Source organism: Podarcis gaigeae, assembly GCF_964106915.1.
Source record: "Podarcis gaigeae genome assembly, chromosome: 9".
Classification (NCBI taxonomy): Eukaryota; Metazoa; Chordata; class Lepidosauria; order Squamata; family Lacertidae; genus Podarcis; species Podarcis gaigeae.
This window is the reverse complement of record NC_139685.1, coordinates 65,485,145-65,502,305: the sequence shown is the minus strand read 5'-3', so window position 1 is coordinate 65,502,305 and position 17,161 is coordinate 65,485,145. Positions and strand designations below refer to the sequence as shown.

The 17,161-nt window shown below is 45.8% G+C and overlaps 1 protein-coding gene and 1 long non-coding RNA gene across 10 annotated transcripts in view; one reads left to right on the top strand and one right to left on the bottom strand.

Annotated features, from left to right (window-relative positions):
- The window catches only part of MAPK10 (mitogen-activated protein kinase 10), a 252,270-nt gene that overhangs the window by 157,140 nt on the left and 77,969 nt on the right, over positions 1 to 17,161 (bottom strand). The gene's annotated exons all lie outside the window — the stretch shown is intronic.
- The window catches only part of LOC310852933, a 114,236-nt gene continuing 113,233 nt past the window's right edge, over positions 16,159 to 17,161 (top strand). The window contains exon 1 of the long non-coding RNA XR_014568456.1: positions 16,159 to 16,203. This is a non-coding gene — a long non-coding RNA (uncharacterized lncRNA). The remainder of the gene's footprint in view (positions 16,204 to 17,161) is intronic.

The following is a 17,161-nucleotide window of genomic DNA, read 5'->3' as shown; positions in this document are numbered from 1 at the left end:
TGTACCGACCTCCCCGCTGCACCAAGGATTCCCTGCCCGAGCTGCTTCAGGTCGTGGCGGATGTTCTCCTGGAGACACCTAGCTTGGTTGTCCTAGGGGATTTTAACATCCATGCCGACACGACCTTACAAGGGGCCGCTCGGGACTTCGTGGAAAGCATGGCCTCCATGGGGCTGTCCCTGAATAAGTCTGGCCCAACCCATAGCCGCGGACATGCCTTGGACCTGGTGTTTACCTCTATGGATGTTGGTGATCTGATCACTTCCTGGTACAACTGGACTTCTCTGCAACCCATCCCCTCTGCAGGGAGGGGGGACCAATATGGATGGTCCGCCCCCGCCACTTAATGGATCCAAATGGTTTCCAAAGAGTGGTAGGGGATGCTTTATCCCATGTTGATGGCCTTTCAGCTGATTCCCTGGTGGCCCGCTGGAATGTGGAGTTAACCAGGGCTATTGACTGTTTGGCTCCAAAGCGCCCTCTCCGATTGCATGGAGCCCAGACAGCCCCGTGGTTTTCCACGGATCTGAGGGCAATAAAACAATCGTTGAGACGGCTAGAGCGCCGGTGGCGGATAACTCATTCCAAATCTGACCGGACACAGGTTAGAGCTCAACGTCGAGCCTACCAAGTGGCGATAGCGACGGAGAAGAATAATTTCTTCACCGCCTCTATTGCATCTGCAGAAAACAGCAGCAGGATACTTTTTCAGGTGGTTCACAATTTAGCGGAACCACCTGCAACATCGGGGCCCAGTACGGGCCACATGGTTCTCCTGCAATGATTTTGCAAAGTTTTTTGCAGATAAAATCGCTCAGATTCGGGAAGAAGTAGACTCCACCATGGGAGCAGGGCCGGGGCGGGAGAGTGCTAGAGTTCTGTCTAGTCAAGTTGAGTGGGATCAATTCCAATCTGTTACCTCCGAGGATGTGGACAGGCTGCTTGGACGAGTGAAACCAACCACCTGTCTCCTGGATCCTTGCCCATCCTGGCTTATAAAAGCTAGCCAGGAAGGACTGGGTGGGGTGGTGAATGCTTCCCTCCGTGAAGGAGCCTTCCCAGACCCGCTGAAAGAGGCGGTTATTAAACCGCTTCTTAAAAAACCATCTTTAGATGCGGCCACGATGGCCAACTATCGCCCAGTCTCAAATCTTCCATTCTTGGGCAAGGTGATTGAGCGAGCGGTTGCCGAACAACTCCAGGCACGCCTGGAAGAAGCGGACCATTTGGATCCCTTCCAGTCGGGATTCAGGCCTCATCATGGGACTGAAACTGCCTTGGTCGCACTGGTTGATGATCTCCGGCGGGCTAGGGACAAAGGTGAGAGCTGTTTCCTAGTTCTGCTGGATCTCTCAGCGGCGTTTGATACCATCGACCATAACATCCTTCTGGACCGTCTGGAGGGGTTGGGAGCTGGGTGCACTGTCATACAGTGGTTCCGCTCCTTCCTCCTGGGCCGTGTTCAGAAAGTGGTGGGGGGGATGAGTGTTCAGACCCCTGGGCTCTCACTTGTGGGGTGCCTCGGGGTTCTGTCCTCTCCCCCATGCTTTTCAACATTTACATGCAGCCACTGGGAGAGATCATCAGGAGGTTTGGGCTGGGTGTTCATCAGTATGCGGATGATACCCAGTTCTACCTCTCTTTTAAATCAGAACCAGTGAGGGCGGTGAAGGTCCTGTGTGAGTGTCTGGAGGTGGTTGGAGGATGGATGGCGGCTAACGGATTGAGGTTGAATCCTGACAAGACAGAAGTACTGTTTTGGGGGGACAGGAGGCGGGCAGGTGTGGAGGATTCCCTGGTCCTGAATGGGGTAACTGTGCCCCTGAAGGACCAGGTGCACAGCCTGGGAGTCATTTTGGACTCACAGCTGTCCATGGAGGCACAGGTCAAATCTGTGTCCAGGGCAGCTGTTTACCAGCTCCATCTGGTACGTAGGCTGAGACCCTATCTGCCTGAGGACTGTCTCGCCAGAGTGGTGCATGCTCTGGTTATCTCCCGCTTGGACTACTGCAATGCACTCTACGTGGGGCTACCTTTGAAGGTGACTCGGAAACTACAACTACTCGAGAATGCGGCAGCTAGACTGGTGACTGGGGGCGGCCGCCGAGACCATATAACACCGGTCTTGAAAGACCTACATTGGCTCCCAGTACGTTTCCGAGCACAATTCAAAGTGTTGGTGCTGACCTTTAAAGCCCTAAACGGCCTCGGTCCAGTATACCTGAAGGAGCGTCTCCACCCCCATCACTCTGCCCGGACGCTGAGGTCCAGCGCCGAGGGCCTTCTGGTGGTTCCCACATTGCGAGACGCAAAGCTACAGGGAACCAGGCAGAGGGCCTTCTCGGTAGTGGCGCCCGCCCTGTGGAACGCCCTTCCAGCAGATGTCAAAGCGATAAACAACTACCTGACATTCAGAAGACATCTTAAGGCAGCCCTGTTCAGGGAAGTTTTTAACGTGTGATATTTTACTGTATTTTTGGTTTTTATGGAAGCCGCCCAGAGTGGCTGGGGAGGCCCAGCCAGATGGGCGGGGTATAAATAATAAATTATTTATTATTATTATTATTATTATTATTATTATTATTATTATTAACTCTCATTTTGCTTATGATTAAATACAGTGGTACCTCGGGTTACCACAGTGGTTCTCGGGTTACGAGAAGACTCCCTGGAAAAGACTCTGATGTTGGGAAAGATTGAGGGCACAAGGAGAAGGGGACGACAGAGGATGAGATGGTTGGACAGTGTTCTCGAAGCTACCAGCATGAGTTGGACCAAACTGAAGGAAGCAGTGGAAGACAGGAGTGCCTGGTATGCTCTGGTCCATGGGGTCACGAAGAGTCGGACACGACTAAACAACAACACCTCGGGTTACAGATGCTTCAGGGTACAGACTCCACTAACCCAGATATAGTACCTCGGGTTAAGAACTTTGCTTCAGGATGAGAACAGAAATTGCGTGGCGGCAGCAGGAAGCCCCATTAGCTAAAGTGGTACCTCGGGTTAAGAACAGTTTCAGGTTAAGAATGGACCTCCAGAACAAATTAAGTTCTTAACCCGAGGTACCACTGTAATCACTAGCTGAGCTTCTCAACAGAGGGAAGAATGAAGGTGCTTCCAGGTGTCAATTGTCCCCAGTCGCTGAAGCCACAAACCCAGAGGCCAAATAGGAGGTACGTGAACCAACCTGGATGCTGTGATCATCATCTGAGGCCCTTCTTTGTGTGCCTCCTACATGAGAGGTCCAGAGGGTGGCAACACAAGAATGGACCTTTTCTGCAGTGGCTCCCCATTTGTGGAACGCTCTCCCCTTTGTGGAATGCTCTCCCCAGGGAGTCTCACCTGGTGCCTTTGTTACATATCTTTAGGAGGAAACACCATAACAATCACCCTCATAAAATTACTGCATCAGCTAATAAATGGAAGAACCCAACATTTAAGGTAAATCAGAACAAAGTCCATCTTTCCTGGCACTCTGCAGCCGGCCATTGGCCTCTCAAAGTTCACAAGCGTGACAAAAAAAAAGTATCAGACTGGGAAGGCCCATGGCTCAGTGGTAGAGATGGGATAGCTCAAATATCTAAAGGGCTGTCACATGGGGGATAGAGCAACCTTGTTTTCTCCTGCTCTGGAGGGTAGGACCTGAACCAATGGCTTCAAGTTACAAGAAAGGAGATTACAACTAACCATCAGGAAGAGCTTTCTGACAGTAAGAGCTGTTTGACAGACTCCGACAAGAAGTGGTGGACTCTGTATTAAGATGGTGGCTATCCTTGCCCGAGTCTCAACATGGCAGCATGAGATGTGGATATAATAACTACTGCAGTGTAGCGATGGGAAACGACGGGTCCTGAGTTCAAGTCATTCCTTCAAATTATGACCTTTGCCAAGCCACCTTTTCTTGGCTGGAACACAACCTGCCCTATGCCATTGGGTGGTTTCAATGGTGACCGAGATAGGTGAAGCATTTTACACACAGTGAAGCTTTATTAACAATAACCATGCTTAGTATTGAGACCCCATGCTCAAATTTGCAAGTTATTTGATGCAGTGAAGGGCTCTGAGGGGTTAGCTCACTGCAACAAAGGTTTGGTGCCACCACTGATGCTTTTTCGTATGTGGGGGCAAATATAATATTGTTGGAAGTCCCTGTGCTCATGTGTATTCCCATATGGAAGAGAAATTGCCCTGTGAGTACAATTCTGATAAGGGTGGTTGAAGGATGGAGAGACAGCCTGAGACCTTTTTGTTGCAAACCATGTACTCTAATACTGAGCATTTCCTTTGCCCTAATTTGCCATTTTCTGCCTTGCTTGTCTGCCTCTAGTTCCCCCATATTCATTAGTTCTTTACGGTCTATTTTTAGTTTATTCCAGCCCACCTCCAAATATGTTTTGAGGCCAAAACCTTGCTGTGCGAAATAAAATCTCGTGTATGGAATAATCTGCTCTGCAACATTAATGCCCTTAGCTATGATACTTAATTCTATTTAGTGAAGTGTCTCTGCTGGCATCAAACGTGACTTGTGGAAATAGCCTTCCTTTCGCTCTGTGAGAAAAACCACCAAAAAATACCCTCACACTTTCATAAACAAAAACCTAATTGCCTTTATGAACTATATCCCCAAGGATGCCACAGAATATATCTGAAGGAGGAGAAAATTGTGTTGAAAACGTGCACGAGGGAAACAGGGAATAGAATTGCAGGTGAAATGTGAGGCGATGCTCTTACATGGTGCTAATGCGGCAGCCTTCAGCACAATGTTGCAAAGCTTCCTAACCATAAGTCCTGCACCCCATGGCTATAAAATGCATCCTTCAGTTTCTGAGTATGCTTGGTTTCGACTGGTTGAAACCTTATTTATTTTAGAGGTGTTGCCGTATCCTTTAAAAAGAAAATCCAAACATTGGCCCAAACCCAGCTCTACACACCAGTCATGGTAGTCACACATAACAACTGATGTTGTGTGCACATCAAGAGACACACCATTCTCATTCTGTGAGGCCTTGATGAGCACTGCCAACATCCTGGCTGGATATATGGATGCAGGGACACAGCTACATCTGCACTGATGGTGCCCACAGAAGGTTGCTTCTGCCCATAAACTGCCTTTGTTCCATGAGGATTATCATTATTTTTCTAAGTTCAAAGGAAGTGGGGAGAGGGATTTAAAAAGGGATGGATCTCTCCGGAAGAGCCGAACGTGAGAGTCCTTATTAGGGTCAGAGCTTTAGCAGTGCTTTCCCCCACAACCTCTTTTCTTGATTAAATTTCTGTCTGGAACGAAACAGAAGCATCTTTCTTTCTAGCATCAGAGATTTGGCCGGTGAGGGAACAGAAGCTGAGAGAAAAGTCTGGCTTTTAGAGATATTAGCTTTGTTTGGCATACAGAATGGTTTGGAGAAATGACTAGACAGTCTTTCTCCCTAAATCAAGCCCCCCTTTTAACACGCAAGACTTATAGCTCGGTCTTTTACTTGGTACCGACAGCATAAATTGGTGTAGGTCTCGCTAATCTCTATAAATTCATTAAAATTATATTGTTAAATATGTACTGGCATATATACATAGCCCATGTGGGTGTTATTCAATGTTCTCTCAGCAATCAAAGTCTGCTACCATCCAGACCAATAGCAGAATTAGCCCCTCAAGCAAGTAATGTATAACTGCCAAAACGTACAAAGTTGGGATGATTGCTATGAGGTAGGCGAAAACCAACTGGCCCATGCCAATTTGCCAAGTGGAAAAAATCTACCAGGCCCCTCAACGGCGACCAACCAAGGTCCATAGCAAGGCCAAATTTGAAACTTGAAAATAGGGAGGGAGGGCGGGTGATCGAGGAGGTGAGCCAAGAGGAAGCTCTCTGACCCGCACCTCAGTTTAAATGGGGCCTGGCCACGCCCCCCAGCCAGTGGATTGGCTGGCATTTGAATGATGTGGCTGGGAACCTCCAGGGGACATGGGATTTCATCCCCCGCCCTCAGAGGAGAGTGGGTGGCCACGTGGTCGACTGCAACTCCTCCCCACTAGGAAGTGGAGCAGATTTACAGTACCGTGGTACCTCGGGTTAAGTACTTAATTTATTCCGGAGGCCCGTTCTTAACCTGAAACTGTTCTTAACCTGAAGCACCACTTTAGCTAATGGGGCTTCCTGCTGCTGCCGCGCCACCGGAGCCCGATTACTGTTCTTAACCTGAAGCACTATTTCTGGGTTAGTGGAGTGTGTAACCTGAAGCATATGTAGCCTGAAGCGTATGTAACCTGAAGCGTATGTAACCCAAAGTACCACTGTACATACATGAGAATTGACATCTCAGGTGTTTTACACATTGTCCCAAACAGCGTAATGGAACTAAAACCGCAATTTTTCAGTAAAAAAAGATATTGTTTATAGCACAACTTAGAGCTGTTGTTGCTATTCTGCCACAATGGCAGCTCCTTCTTCTATACAGGCAACGACCCATTTACGTGCATCCAGCTGCTGGGAAATGCAAGTGCTGTTGCTCTCAGGTGCTGCTTTTGGGGCTTTCTATAGGAATCTGGTTATCTACTGTGACGACAGGATGCTAGACTAGATGGGTCATTGGCCTGCTCTTCTTGTCTCCTTTCCACTACAAAAGAGCTTGGCTGAGTCACTGTTTTATAAAGGCACCATAAAACGGAAAGCTTCTAGCACTGTAGGTTGTATCCTAAAGGACTCAGGCCTAAAAGCCTTGCTGGCAAATGGAAGCTTTTAAGATGGAAGCTGAAGCAGGCAAAGCAAACGTTCAACCAACAGCATTAACTCCCTTTCATTAATCCCTCTGCACTTCACTTTACTGGATGCAAGCCGACTAACTGTTTTCAGCCACGGGGCACATCCAGAAACAGAGTTACTGTATCCTCCTCATTCTTCAGGCCTGGCAGTATACATCGGTCAAAATGGCTGTTGGACAGAGGTTGCGAACCAGAGTCAGTCTGGTCATGAAGAGTGCAGGGCAGAAATAAAATATAGCAGCATTTTGGTTCTCTGTCCACAAAAGGCAATTAGATTTCCTGAGGATTCTGGTTATAAACCCCATAAGTAGTATTCTAATGGTAGCAATTTGACATATATACGTATCAAGGTGGTTCAGGACTTATAGACAAGTGGTTTCTCTCTTTCAAAGAAGTGGGGATGGTTGTAAGGTTTATTAGGGGTTGTAAATAAACTTCAAAAAGCAACTTAATGGAGACTCAAACCCACAAGCAAACAAATCCTTGTAGGAGTGCTCTCATAAACAGGTAATACAATGGAAAGGGGAGTCATCCCTTTGCCAAGTTTCAACCCCACAAATAAAAAGATTACATGAGAATCATGTTAAAGATCTCGTGGAGGACTCATCAAAAATGGCTGTGCGAGGGGAAGCCAAGTGGGTCCTTTCTGGCCTGCTGCTTCCTGAAAGATCCGGAACATTGTCATTCCTTCTTTTCGTCACGTTGCCGAAGGAATGTTGGCACTAGTTGTCACCTGGATGGATGTGAATGTTTTAATTATCATCTGCCAAAGGTAATAATTTTAAGGCCAAAATTCAGGGTCGCAATCAGTCACTGGAAAGTCTCTTGAAGTCTTTTAATAATAAAGGCCGTGTATTTAACAATGGGTTTTTGTTTTTTTATGAGACATCGCGGCTTATTTATTACCTGAACATGAAGAGTTATGGGGCCATAAAGATATATAAAGTAATTTTACTCGGGAAACTTAATTATATCAAAAGATCGCCAAAGAATATTCCGCTCGCTTCACAATGCGATGCAAGACAGGTGTGAGTCTTTCAAGTTACGAGGGATGAGTTTGCCACAGGCTGTTGGAGCGTGCCCCCTCCCCCTCCATTGCCAGCAAGCTCACTCCTGGATGTTTTCCAAGAGAGTCCCAGAGAACACAACCTCAAACCTTTGGCATTATAGCAGTCAGCTTCTTAAATCTTCCCCTGCCCGGCAGCTGGTCTTTCAGGCAGGGCAATTTACCTCATCAGCTGACAGATCAGACTGGAATCTCAGTTGTCCTTGCAGCAGCTGTGGGTAACCCTTGAATCTCCAGATGTTGTTGTCCCATCTTCCTTGGCCACACTTTCAGGGGCTGATGGGAGTTGTGGTTCAGCAGCATCTGGAGGGCCAAATGTTCCCCACACCTGTCCTACATGGAACTGTATATTGGTCTCCCTCCTGTCCTCTTAGTCTTCTCCCCTGGCCCCATTTTATCTCCCACCAAGTGAGCACCAAGGGAAATGTTATGTACTAAGCTTAGATCCTAGAACAATAGGCAAGTAGGATCCTAGAACGCAAAAACTGATTGGCTTGCAGGAGAAGACCAATCAGGCTCTAGGAGGGAAGCAGAATCAGCCAGTCAAACAGGACTCATTGTGTAAATAATGTATATAAAAGCCTGAGGTTTGGGGGGCAATTAAATCACTGTTTTACAAGCTGCAATAAAGAGCATGAAATCACTACAGGACTCCAAGTATATTTCAGGAAATCCAAGCAGACACCCAACAAGCTGATTCAGTAGGCTGTTAGTGTTTCTGTGGCATCACAGCAGTTCAGTTCTATCAAGAAATACCCTATGATTCTGAAGCTTTGGCTGTCTGCAGGCTAAAGAAAACACTGTTGTAAAGACCAGGCCCCATTAAACTGTTCTCAATATATTTCAGGGTACAATTTTATTTATTTGAGGCATTTTAGCAGGCTTTTCAATCAGCCAACTAATGAGCTTCATTGGAACCCAGGTCTCCCCAGTCCAAGTCCAACACACACATTGCTATATGTATCAGCAGTATTGAACTTATTTAATAAATGTTTGTTTTTAAAAGGTGCATTTTCCATCATCTTACTCTGTAAGATGCTCATGCTTAATTCATGTCAGCTCTCCTCACTGTTCTGCCACCCAACCTGTTTTAATAATAATAATTTAATTTATACATACATACATACCCAGCCCATCTGGCACAGCCCTAGGATGTAAGAAAGTATCCTGGGCCATGTCCAAAGTACTTTTCCCTCACCAAGGCATGACCACAAATGGTCTACACAGCAGAGATTAGGGAGGAAGGTTTCTATGGTATGGCTCAGTTCAACCATGGCTTGACCACTGGGAAGATGCTTTAGGTGTGCATCCCAGCCCTTTCCTCTCCCTTCACATGGTCTAACACCATTAATGATAGGTGTTAAACATAGTTTGCTATGATATCTGAATTGTACAAGCTATAGTTCTTGCAAACCATGGTTTACTTCCAACCCAAAATGTGAAACCCACATATAAGACATGTTTCCAACGGCCAGACCATGTTTTAGGCTTGAAAGTAGGGTGATATCAGGAGGTGACTTCAAGAAGGTGAGAACCTCCACTGCCACTTTTTTTCCAAATAATTAAGCATTGATTATATACACAAATTGTTGTTGTGTGCAGAGACAACACCTGGTTTCCAGGTTTATGTACTAAGTGAAGCAATTTCCTTGTCATGACAATATTACAAGCTTCAGGTGGTGGACTTTTCATCTTTTCTAGCATGAACTGAATGGCATCCTTCCTAAACGTAGTGGATAACCAGTTAAGGCAGTTACCTGATTTTCTGATAATACTTCATTTTCGCTGAGTATCATTACCAGCCAGAGAGAGAACAATCAAGTCCTCTTTAGAATTCAGAGTAGAGAGTCCTGGGATAGCTCTTCATGAATTCGATTAAAGTTGATGTTCACTGCGAGGAGTTCTTACATGCATAAATAGTGTATGAGAAGTACATAAGTGTGGCATGCCAACCTGAATAACTCACAGAGCAAATCAGAATCCAAAATGTAAGATCACTCTGAAGACATGTGGTGCAGCTCGAGGGCTAAAACTCAGCCTACTGAAGTTTACAGGAAGGAGAGAGGGATTGGGTAATCCAGGCTAGAGGAAGAGAAGAGTGTAAGTGTAAGAAATTTAGTAAATTAGTGAAACAGGGCTGGGCATGGAAGTGAGAACTGGACCATCAAGAAGGCTGATCGCCAAAGAATTGATGCTTTTGAATTATGGTGCTGGAGGAGACTCTTGAGAGTCCCGTGGGCTGCGAGAAGATCAAACGTATCCATTCTGAAGGAAATCAGCCCTGAGTGCTCACTGGAAGGACAGATCCTGAAGCTGAGGCTCCAATACTTTGGCCACCTCATGAGAAGAGAAGACTCCCTGGAAAAGACCCTGATGTTGGGAAAGATGGAGGGCACAAGGAGAAGGGGACGGCAGAGGACGAGATGGTTGGACAATGTTCTCGAAACAAAAAAAAATTCCTTCCAGTAGCACCTTAAAGACCAACTAAGTCAGTTCTTGGTATGAGCTTTCGTGTGCATGCATGCTCAGTGTATCTGAATAAGTGTGCATGCACACGAAAGCTCATACCAAGAACTGACTTAGTTGGTCTTTAAGGTGCTACTGGAAGGAATTTTTTTTGTTTTGACTATGGCAGACCAACACGGCTACCTATCTGTAACTGGAACTAATGTTCTCGAAGTTACCAGCATGAGTTTGACCAAACTGCAGGAGGCAGTGGAAGACAGAAGTGCCTGGCATGCTCTGGTCCATGGGGTCACGAAGAGTCAGACACAACTAAATGACTAAACAACAAGTGCTAAAGCAGCTGTAGAATCAGGTGAGTTCATTGTCATTGTTGCCTTTTTCTAAAAGCAAGTAGAGAACATTGTTTCCAGACCGTGTCCTGTCTTGCCCGCTTATTTGTTTCATTATAGATTGGCGTCATTTCCAACAAAGGTATCCTAAGGTCTTATTTGGAAGGCCCAACAACCTCTGGCAGTCTACAAAATGTCATCAGCTGTTTCAATGAGAATCAAGTCTGCAGAATGATTTTTATATTTATCAATGCATTGCGGATTTGAAGGTTATCCAAAGGAAATCACCCTCATCTCCATTTGTTTTTTAAATGTTACTGGTTAATTACAAGTTTTTATAATAACAGAGCCTGGGGCCTGCTTATGTTTCCATTGATGTCAACAGAAAATGTCTACAGAATCTTATTGTGCCTTCAAGATAAGGAACAGCCTATTTCTCAAATTATATGTACATATAACCACACCAGACACCAGCAGGTAATTATGAACATTATTCATCTGTACACTATTTTCTCTTTCCATGATCTGACATTATTGGGGTGGGAACATCAATAAATTTAATTTAATCTGGCAGTTCTGTGGTGCCTTTAGCTTTCAATAGTGACACTAATAACTGAAATTATTTCCCATTGTGGTACCTGTGTGATGGCTGCTCAACTTGAAGCACTGGTGTTAACCTCTAAAACAGGTTTGAAGAACCTCTGCCCCACCCCCAATGTTGCTGAACTTCAACTCCCATCATCCCTTGCCATTCACCATGCTTGCTGGGTTGATGGGAGCTGTAGTTTAGCAACATTCAGAGGACCAAAGGTTCCTCACACCTGCTCTAAAGTCCCATATGATCTAGGGCCAGGTTTTCTGAAGGATATGAATCTACCTGAACCCAAAGGTTGGCATCATAGGCCCTGCCTTCTGGCCTGTCAATCAGCAGGCAACAGTGACAAGACGTCTTGGTGGTGGCTCTGTGGCTGTAGTATAATTTCCGTAAAGCCACATCTCTTCCTGTCTTTTGACAAGCCCTGAAGGCTTATATTCTGCAGTGCCTCTTGAGCAATGTGATGCAAATTCTTATGTGCACCATTACAATATGTTTTAATTGTTCGACACTGTCTCAACTCCGAATGCAGACTTCTTATTTTGCTGTTTTATTTTGGTGAAATTTTATTTTCAGAGGCTGGAGTCACCACCATTATAATTAAATGAATTAAGCAAATGTATTGGGGCTAGTACACACATGCATGCTCATCGCTAGAAGACAACATCATCAAGGATTTGCATGTATTTGTGAACAGTCCATGATAGATCTTGGGAAACCTTTTGTATCACCTCAAATCAGGAGTGGGGAAACGGGATCAGTCCGGAAGGCCAAATCCTGGATCCCCACCCCCACCCCAGCAGGCCACATGACCTGATATTATCATGACATCTGGTGACCAATTTTTCTTTCATAGTGCAGCAAGATATGCTATAAAGAGCACGGATCAGCAACAGAGATCCCCATGGGAAGTCAACACACTAGACGTCACTGCCTATCAGCTGATATGCGCTGACAGCAAAGCCTCTCTTGCCAATGAATAATCAGGAGGGCACTTCAAGGCTCCCAATTGTGCACTGACAGCAGCAGTGTAGGGACCACTTTAGAACTGCATGGTCCCTTCAGGAAAGTCACAGTCCCGCCCCCTCACAACCACATACCCCTCTAATATGATAGAACCTTCTAATATTATACAATAAACTTATAATAAGAACCAGTAAGAATCATTGGGGATACATTGCAACAAACAGTGCAGATCTCCATGCATTTTCCTTCAGCTAGATCTATTTTCTGTGCATGGGCAAATTATTTGGAGTGCTTTTTGGAGTAATTTAAGTTGTAATTTATTTATTTTTGAAGTTCCATTATACATAACAGAACTTGACCACCGTTCTCTTGTAACTGAAGAAACTGCTGTTTTCTGTGTTCCTAAATGCTGTAGAACACCCATCCTCAGTGTTCTTCCCAGTGGCGTAGCGTGGGGGGTGCAGGGGGGGCCGGCCGCACTGGGCGCAACATCTGGGGGTTAGGGTTAGGGGCGCAAATCCACGGGTTAGGGGGCGCAAATCAACGGGTTAGGGGGTGCAAATCCACGGGTTAGGGGGCGCAAATCCACGGGTTAGGGGGCGCAAATCAACGGGTTAGGGGGTGCAAATTACTTGCCTTGCCCCGGGTGCTGACAACCCACGCTACGCCACTGGTTCTTCCTGCATGCCTTCTCTAGAGTGACCCTAGTGTTAGGATTCATTCCCCATGTTGCAGTCATGGGATTGTTTTCATCACATGACGGTGTATGTTCTCATTCCACATTGTGGGAAGAGATGGAGACAGGATGTTTTTATTACTGTGTTTCCGTGATATAGGAGTCCTTTTGTTTTTTCTCTCTGCTGTCTGATGCTAAAGAGGAAGGAGCTGAGTTATGATGCTCCGAGTGTGTACAGTGGTACCTCGGGTTAAGTACTTAATTCGTTCCGGAGGTCCATTCTTAACCTGAAACTGTTCTTAACCTGAAGCACCACTTTAGCTAATGGGGCCTCCGGCTGCCGCCGCACTACCGGAGCACGATTTCTGTTCTCAACCTGAAGCAAAGTTCTTAACCCGAGGTACTATTTCTGGGTTAGCAGAGTCTGTAACCTGAAGCGTCTGTAACCTGAAGCATCTGTAACCCGAGGTACCACTGTATAAGCAGATGGTAAAAAGATGACGGTCACATCTATACATTCAAAGCACTCTTGCACCACTTTAGCTAATGAGGCCTCCTGCTGCCGCCACACTACCGGAGCACAATTTCTGTTCTCATCCTGAAGCAAAGTTCTTAACCCGAGGTACTATTTCTGGGTTAGCAGCGTCTGTAACCTGAAGCGTATGTAACCTGAGGTACCACTGTATATGTAAATAAATGTAGTTTAGCCAAAAGCTGTGCTACTGAGTCTGATCGCTGACTGCCTATACTCTGCTGATCCTGAAGTGTGCTGATGCCTCTTGCTATCAGTCACTGTGATGTTCGGGCTGGAGAAAGCTTTTGAATCTCCCAGCCAGCCAGGAGGGAGAGAACATGCCAGTCAGGTATGTGTCTCTGCCGGATTTCTATTTGTGTGTAGGATCTCCCAACACCTAGGAGCCAATCCTCAGTGACTGACTCCCCTCTTTTCACTTTGATTAGCTCCAACAGCTAAATAGCTCTCATGCTGATTAGGAGGCTGTCAACAGAAGCTGTAAACAGGGACCCTTGCTGGAGAAACGGTAATGGGTCTTTGACCCCCCCCCGGTGACCCTGAACCCCTACACCTCTAATTGCCCACCACACCTTTAACTGCCCCACACCAGATGTTGCTTATGACATTGTTCGGAGGAAACAGCCTTGCAGGCCAAACTGGGACCTGGGCCAGGCTGAATTAGTCCCTTGGGCTGGACGTTCCACAGGCCTGCCTCAAAGGAAAGGCTTTTCAGTGGAGCCAGTTCTTACATTCATCTGCCAGGTATAAAACAGCAAAATAATAAGTCTGCATTCAGAGTTGAAACAGTGTTGAACCATTAAAACATATTGTAACGGTGCGCATAAGAATTTGCATCACATTGCTCATGAGGCACTGCAGAATATAAGCCTTCAGGGCTTGTCAAGTGGAAGGAGAAATTGAGTGATATATGTGCTTGTGTGAACCAGCTCTTAAGTGTCTAATTTTCCAAATGTAAGCTAACTTCTCCTAGAAAGGATGATCAGTGGAGTGGGATGGCCTTTCTCTTGCAGTTTGGATCCCACTTAGCAATGTTAGAGCCTGGCATGCTCTGGTCCATGGGGTCATGAAGAGATGGACATGACTAAATGACTAAACAACAACAAGCATCGTTAACACATAGGGTGAGAGACAGGCAGATAAGTCTGCAAAACTTTGAGACTCTGGAGAGCTGCTGCTGGTCAGACAAATATTTAAGGAAAGGGAATCAGAAGGCTTATTACCCTCCCCACCACCATAAAAAATCCTGTCCCTGTCATTACGTCTTCCGAGCAAACATTGAAACCTGACAAGTGGTAGTTTCAACAGGTGCCATGGGGTTGCAAAGTGAGTAGATTCTGTGGCCAGAATCAAGCAGGGGTGTGGTTGTTCACTTATCTGAATGCCCCCCACTCAATTTCTTACTCCTGCATACAAAAAGTAAAGGTAAAGGACCCCTGGATGGGTCCAGTCAAAGGCAACTATGGGGTTGCGGTGCTCATCTCCTCTTTCAGGCCAATGGAGCCGGTGTTTGTCCACAGACAGCTTTCCAGGCCATGTGGCCAGCATGACTAAACTGCTTCTGGCACAACGGAACACTGTGATGGAAACCAGAACGCACAGAAATGCTGTTTACCTTCCTGCCGCAGTGGTATCTTTATCTACTAGCGCTGGTATGCTTTCAAAATGCTAGGTTGGCAGGAGCTGGTATAGAGCAACGGGAGCTCACCCCATCGCCGGGATTCAAACCGCCGACCTTCTGATCTGCAAGCCCAAGAGACTCAGTGGTTTAGACCACAGCGCCACCCACATCCCTATCCCTGTATACAATACTGAGGTAGATGTAACAATGGTATGAGACACCCTAGGGCATCTTTATATGTTCATATGTATTTTCAGCAGCTATATATCTTCCAAAGCCATGGCAAACAATTATATTTGCTTGAGAATGGCCCTGGAGTCACATAAAGGATTCTTGGCAATTGTACATGGCTCGTGTCCAACAGCCTGGCGATTCCCGTCTTAGAATAGCGCCAGGCTAGCAAGGTTGCTTCTTCCTTCCCTTCTTTTTCGGGTAACTGTTGCAGCAGCACGACAAATGCAAAGCCTGAAGTAAGTATAAAACGCAGAAGTACTGCTGGAAGTGTTAAAATGCAGAGTCAGCTTTTCTTGGCGAACGTTGGCAGCTTCTGTGAAATCAAAGAAAGCCTGTACTGCTCTGAGAAAGCCTGCACTTTCTTTGAGAAAGAGAAGTTTGGTTAACAGGGCAAGTAGCTAGTCAGAATCCCGCTCTAAGGCAGACTGTGCTTACTCTGCTACAGAAGAGGAGTTAAGGTATTGGGAGCCAGCGAGTTTCTGAAGTTTCCTGCTCAAACATTCCTCCCATTCAATGTAGCAGGAGAACGAGGCAGGATCCAAATGCCCCCTTATAATGTTGCAGCACTATTACAATGCAGCAAATAGGACCTTACAAGATAAAATCTTTCTCGTTTTTTTCAGAATAACAGTATTGCAGCCTTTCTCTCTCTCTCTCTCAAAGTCTTATTCAAACAATTAATCCTGAAGTATGCTCAAAAGAGCAACAAGCCAGGACACCAACACACCAAAAACAGTGCTTGGTACAGTGGTACCTCGGGTTAAGAACTTAATTCGTTCTGGAGGTCCGTTCTTAACCTGAAACCGTTCTTAACCTGAGGTACCACTTTAACTAATGTGGACTCTAGCTGCCACCGCGCCGCCGCCACGCTATTTCTATTCTCATCCTGAAGCAAAGTTCTTAACCTGAGGTACTATTTCTGGGTTAGCGGAGTCTGTAACCTGAAGCGTCTGTAACCTGAGGTACCACTGTATTTGTATTTTGCTTCAGATAATTCCACGAACTTTCCATACCTTATCTCAGTTCTGCATTAGCCTTTCTACCTTGCACAGCAAAGCTGCGACCTATTTTTGAGGGGAAAATTATCAGCCATTGTGAATGCTCCTTTGGGTCCCCTTCTGGTGCTTTGATTTTGGCAGCCTCGTTGCCTAATGCCAAACATAGACCTTCTGGCAACATTCACACTATACATCTAAAAAGCATTCTTATAGCACTTAGACAGCCATGGGTTGTCATCCCCCAATAACCCTGAGAACTGAAGTTTGTTAAGGAGAGCTCCTGCAGCCAATCGGAAGCCGAGCCTTGGTTTCCGAACGTTTTGGAAGTCGAGCGGACTTCCGGAAAAAATTCCCTTCGACTTCCGAGGTACGACTGTATGTGCAAACTTGACCACTTTGATCTACAGAACTGGCACTGTTATATGTGTCCCATAATACTCATTAGCCCTTGCAAAAAATCAATCATTTACTGCAGCAGCATCCACACTTCGGAACTCCCCGCCTATTGATATCAGACAGGTGTTCTTTTTCAGTACCTGCTAAAAAAAAATTTTTTTTTCTTTTGGCAAGTCTATACAAACAAGTTGCCATAGGTTTTAATCTGGTTTTAGCTTACTGTTGATTATTTTATTTTATTTTATTTTTATTTGGAATACTTGTTTCTAACTGTTTCTTTGCTGATAATTTGATTGTTTTATTCTTTTTCTGGTCTTCTTTGAGGTTTTATTAGAATCGCGCACTGTACACAAGTTGCAAAACAAGAAAGCAAGCAAACATATGAGTTAGGCTGGAAGAGAACCCCCTCTGAATTGCCTCCTTCAGAGTTTGCCTGAGTTTGCACGGTGGCGCTGTGGGTTAAACCACAGAGCCTAGGACCTGCCGATCAGAAGGTTGGCGGTTCGAATCCCTGTGACGGGGTGAG